This window comes from Oncorhynchus mykiss, chromosome 8 (genome assembly GCF_013265735.2).
Source record: "Oncorhynchus mykiss isolate Arlee chromosome 8, USDA_OmykA_1.1, whole genome shotgun sequence".
Lineage (NCBI taxonomy): Eukaryota > Metazoa > Chordata > Actinopteri > Salmoniformes > Salmonidae > Oncorhynchus > Oncorhynchus mykiss.
In genome coordinates this window covers 41,287,533-41,293,532 of record NC_048572.1, presented here as the reverse complement: position 1 = coordinate 41,293,532, position 6,000 = coordinate 41,287,533, and positions in this window count along the sequence as shown.

Below are 6,000 nucleotides of genomic sequence, written 5' to 3'. Positions count from 1 at the left end.
GTCCGTCCCCTCGCGCGACCCAGGGACTCTCTGCACACAACAACAGTCACCTGCGAAGCATCGTTACCCCATCGCTCCACAAAAGCCACTACTTCAATGTCTCAGAGCAAGTGACGTCACCGATTGAAATGCTATTTAGCGCGCACCACCGCTAACTAGCTAGCTGTTTCACATCCATTATAGATGCACTACCCAATTTCAAAATTGCACCTTGTGCATTCAACTTTTATTTTATGAGAAAATGTGAATGGGATCAAATTGGGTTTATATTCCAATTTGGGCACACTACCTAGACTTTCAATCCAAAATGATTAACTGGAATTAATAAATAAACAATGGCTATCATACATTTTTATTAATCCTACAGTTTCATGTGGCAGGACTACACCATGCAAACTTGAATAAAGCAAGCCCTGTGAGTTTAATTGTCCAAATATTTTGCTTTCTGGTCTGTATAGGAAACCTTCCTAGATCTTTACAATATTATTCATGAGAAAATACAATGTTGCTGCAGTTTGACAAGATGTTCCATCCTCCCTAAAGGCAAGAGTTAAAAACAACAACATGTTACTTGATTAGAAAAACTCTGGTCCTATCATTGCCCATAGTAAAGCTTTTTACAACAGATTAACCATATCGTTACAAGGTCAGGAGTTTTAACTGGTTACGGAATCAGGAAAATTTACGGGCCCCAGAATGTGTTTTTTTGCCACACCACTGACTCTGGGACCTGTGCTGCCACCAATTATGTTACAAACAGGGACATCTAGACTACAGTATTAGCTAGCTATTCCAAGTACTGTAACTATCAACATGTCGAAGTTAACAAATCCACAAACTGTTCAAAGTAAAATAAATTGTTCTGTAGGTTCTATTAAAAGGGGTGGACGACGCCAACCTCTCCTTCAGACGATGACAGTGCTCTCTCTCTCCCATCAAATCGGAGGGTCCTCTGGCAGTCTCTATGGGGGTGCCACAGGGTTCAATTCTCAGGCTGACTCTTTTCTCTGTATATATCAATGACTTTGCTCTTGCTGCGAGCCATTCGCTGATCCACCTCTACGCAGACGACACCATTCTGTATACTTCTGGCCCTTCCTTGGACACTGTGCTATCTAACCTCCAAACGAGCTTCAATGCCATACAACACTACTTCCGTGGCCTCCAACTGCTCTTAAACGCTAGCAAAACCAAATGCATGCTTTTCAACCGTTCGCTGCCTGCACCCGCACGCATGGTTCCGACCTAGAATATGTGGACATCTATAAGTACCTAGGTGTCTGGCTAGACTGTAAACTCTCCTTCCAGACTCATATCAAACATCTCCAATCTAAAATCAAATCTTGTCGGCTTTGTATTCCGCAACAAAGCCTCCTTCACTCACGCCGCCAAACTTACCCTAGTAAAACTGACTTTCCTACCGATCCTCGACTTCGGCGATGTCATCTACAAAATAGCTTCCTATACTCTACTCAGCAAACTGGATGCAGTTTATCACAGTGCCATCCATTTTGTTACTAAAGCACCTTATACCACCCACCACTGCGACCTGTATGCTCTAGTCAGCTGGTCCTCGCTACATATTCATCACCAGATCCATTGGCTCCAGGTCATCTACAAGTCCATGCTAGGTAAAGCTCTGCCTTATCTCAGTTCACTGGTCACGATGGCAACACCCACCCGTAGCACGCGCTCCAGCAGGTGTATCTCACTGATCATCCCTGAAGGCAACACCTCATTTGGCCTTCTTTCCTTCCAGTTCTTTGCTGACTGTGACTGGAATGAATTTCAAAAATCGCTGAAGTTGGAGACTTATCTCCCTCACCAACTTTAAACATCTGCTATCTGAGCAGCTAACCGATCGCTGCAGCTGTACATAGTCCATTGGTAAATAGCCCACCCAATTTACCTACCTCAGCCCCATATTGTTTTAATTTATTTACTTTTCTGCTCTTTTGCACACCAGTATCTCTACCTGCACATGACCATCTGATCATTTATCACTCCAGTGTTAATCTGCTAAATTGTAATTATTCGCCTACCTCCTCATGCCTTTTGCACACAATGTATATAGACTCTTTCTTTTCTACTGTGTTATTGACTTGTTTATTGTTTACTCCATGTGTAACTCTGTGTGGTCTGTTCACACTGCTATGCTTTATCTTGGCCAGGTCGCAGTTGTAAATGAGAACTTGTTCTCAACTAGCCTACCTGGTTAAATAAAGGTGAAATAAAAATAAAATAAATTGGCATAGCCGTTCAATCGGGGATGGATGAATAAGCGGTACTAAAACGGGAAACGCCTAGCAATGATGCTGTTGAAAATACAGGCTAAAATAAACATGAATAGTTGGGGGCTTAACTTTGATGGGGCAAGCATTTCCATTCATGCTTCAACAACTTTTAACACAGGGATAACTAGCTAGCTACGTTAACAAGTTATTTAGCGACACTCCCTAATGACAGACGCTAGTTAGCCAAAGTCAACAAGTCTAGTTAGCACAAACTAGTAGGCTATGCCATTAGCAATGGAACATTGTTTGGACAACTGGAATCACCAGTTTTATATGAACGTGGACAACACATTGTTTAATGTTGATTAACGTTACCGTTTGATATTTTGCAAGGAAAAGAGAGGCAAATATATTTTCAGCACGTGCTACGTGCGGAGTCCTAAGTAACTATACAAGCACACAAACTGCGGCACAAGCGGAAACAACAAATAGCTCACCATTTTGAGAATGAACGGACTCGCCGGTCGTTCTCGTGCGGAACACATTCAATGCTCCATCCATTAACGACATGTTGGACAAGCTAAAGACACAGAAGAAAGGAACCAAAGTTATGAACTATGGGGAAAATCGGTGGTGCTTCTGGGTAAAGAGTAAGACGCGAGAAGAGACGGGAATGTTCCAGAATTAAATGAAACTTTAAAACAATACAGACATCGAAACAAACATGTTTTTCATTACGAACCCAATATATGGGTGTCTTATATATATATAGTATATAATATCTTATATATATAAGACTGTATATGGTGAAATATATATGTATCACTTTTTATTCAACTGCTATATGATGAAATACATTTCCAGCATTCAAAGATCCTTGTCTGTTTTTTTGGCGTCTTCCTCATGTTCGACAGATGCCCCCACTGGTTGGCTGTGCATACGACACTTTGGACCACCGATGCCGCAGATCTCCAGGACAACAGAGAACCGTCAACTCCCATTGTAAAGACTGTTAGGAAAAGCTTGTTAACTTTTCCATTCGGCCAAGGTCTTCACAGTGCACTTTATAGTGTTAGTGGTGATTGCTGTGTAATTGTTCTTATACAGTGAAATAAGTAGAATAGTGTTGCATTAATTAGCTTTGTACTCATTGGGCTCCTGAGTGGCGCAGCAGTCTATGGAACTGCATCTCAGTTTTTGAGAATTCACTACCCTGGTTCGAATCCAGGCTGTATCACATCTGTTCTTAACTGACTTGCCTGGTTAAATAAAATCAATATGTTTTTGCCTAGATCAGCAGCTCTCAATCTTTCCATTCCGGGGAGCGCCAAATCACAGTCAAAAGTTCTTGAGGACCATCATTCCCAGAGTGGCAGAAATTCTTTACATTACATATTTTGCCTGTCAAATTTCGAGTCAAATTTCTGCAGTGAATGTAACATAAAAGCCCTGTTATTAAATATATTTGCATTTGAAAAGTAATGTAAAATTCCTTATATCACCATTAATACTCCCACTATTATTTTTGGAACAAAAAATCTATATTAAATTTGTGGACTACCTGCATTATCCGCTTGGCCCGTGGACCACAGATGACAAAACACTGGGCTAGAAGTAATGACCTTCTGGTGTATTTTCTTTTTCTGTATTATCTCACTTTGGAAGGTGTTGTAGCACTTGTTTGTAGTCTCATGCATTCTCCATACCAAAAATAAGGATAGCAAGTTAACAGTAAGTTCAGATTCCGAATCCAGCTGATGCTTGGGGTAGGACCCAATGTACCCAAGACTCGACACAGGCCAAATCAATTACATTTATTTAAATCCAAGTGTAACTCTGTGTCGTTGTATCTGTCGAACTGCTTTGCTTTGTCTTGGCCAGGTCGCAATTGTAAATGAGAACTTGTTCTCAACTTGCCTACCTGGTTAAATAAAGGTGAAATAAATAAATAAAAATCAATCAAATTTATTTATCAAGCCCTTTTTACATCAGCCGATGTCACAAAGTGCTGTACAGAAACCCAGCCTAAAACCCCAAACAGCAAGCAAGGCAGATATGGAATCACAGTGACAAAGGACAACTCCCTAGAAAGACCAGAACCTATGAAGAAACCTAGAGAGGAACCAGGCTCTGAGGGGTGGCCAGTCCTTTTCTGTCTGTGCCTGGTGGAAATTATAACAGAACATGGCCAAGATGTTCAAACGTTCATTGATGACCAGCAGGGTCAGAAAAATATGATCATAGTGGTTGTAAAGTGTGAAACAGGTCAGCATCTCAGGAGTAAATGTCAGTTGGCTTTTCATAGTCGATCATTCAGAGTTAGAGACAGCAGATGCGGTAGAGAGAGTCCAAAACAGCAGATCCGGGACAAGGTAACACATCCAGTGAAAAGGTCAAGGTACCATAGCCGCAGGCAGAACAGTTGAAACAGGAGCAGCAGCATGACCAGGTTGACTGAGGACAGCAAGGAGTCATCAGGCCAGGTAGTCCTGAGGCATGGTCCTAGGGCTCAGGTCCTCCGAGAGAAGAGAGAAGAGAGAAGAGAGAGAGAGAGAGAGAGAGAGAGAGAGAAAGAGAATTAGAGGGAGCATAGTTAAATTCACACATAAGACATGATAAATACTCCAGATATAACAGACTGACCCTAGCCCCCCCGACTCAAATTATTGCAGCATAAATACTGGAGGCTGAGACAGGAGGGGTCGGGAGACACTGTGACACTGTGACAGGGCCAAACAGGCAGGATATAACCCTACCCACTTTGCTAAAGCACAGCTCCCACACCACTAAAGGGATATCTTCAACCACCAACCTACAACCCTGAGACAGAACCGGGTATAGCCGACAAAGTCCTCCCCCACGTCAAGAACCCGAAGGGGGCGCAAACCCGGACGTGAAGATTACGTCAGTGACTCAACCCACTCAAGTGACGCACCCCTCCTAGGGACGGCATGGAAGAACAACTGTAAGCAAGTGACTCAGCCCCCGTAATAGGGTTATAGGCAGAGAATCCCAGTAGTGACAGGGGAGCCGGCCAGGTAGAGACAGCAAGGGCAGTTCGTTGCTCCAGTGCCTTTCCGTTCACCTTCACACCCCTGGGCCAGACTACACAATCATAGGAAGGGATGAGTTTTCAATAAAGACTTAAAGGTTGAGACAGAGTCTGCGTCTCTCATATGGATAGGCAGACAATTCCATAAAAATGGAGCTCTATAGGAGAAAGCCCTGTCTCCAGCTGTTTGCTTAGAAATTCTACCGACAGTAAGGAGGCCTATGACTTGTGACCGTAGGGTACGTGTAGGTATGTCCGGCAGGACCAAATCGGAAAGATAGGTAGGAGCGAGCCCATGTAATGCTTTGTAGGAAAACCAGTAAAACCTTGAAATCAGCCCTAGCCTTAACAGGAAGTAATATGATCACATTTTTTGGTTCTAGTCAAGATTCTAAAAGCCGTGTTTGGCACTAATTGAAGTTTATTTAGTGTTTTAACCAGGTCGCCGGAAAGTAGAGCATTGCAGTAGTCTAATCTAGAAGTGACAAAAGCATGGATACATTTTTCTGCATAATGTTTGGACAGAAAGTTTCTGATTTTTGCAATGTTACATAGATGGATAAAGCTGTTCTTGAAATATTCTTGAAATGTTTGTCAAAAGAGAGACCAGGGCCCAGAGTAAAGCCGAGATCCTTCACAGTTTCATTTGAGATGACTGTACAACCATCAAGATTAATTTTCAGATCAAACAGAAGATCTCTTTGTTTCTTGGAA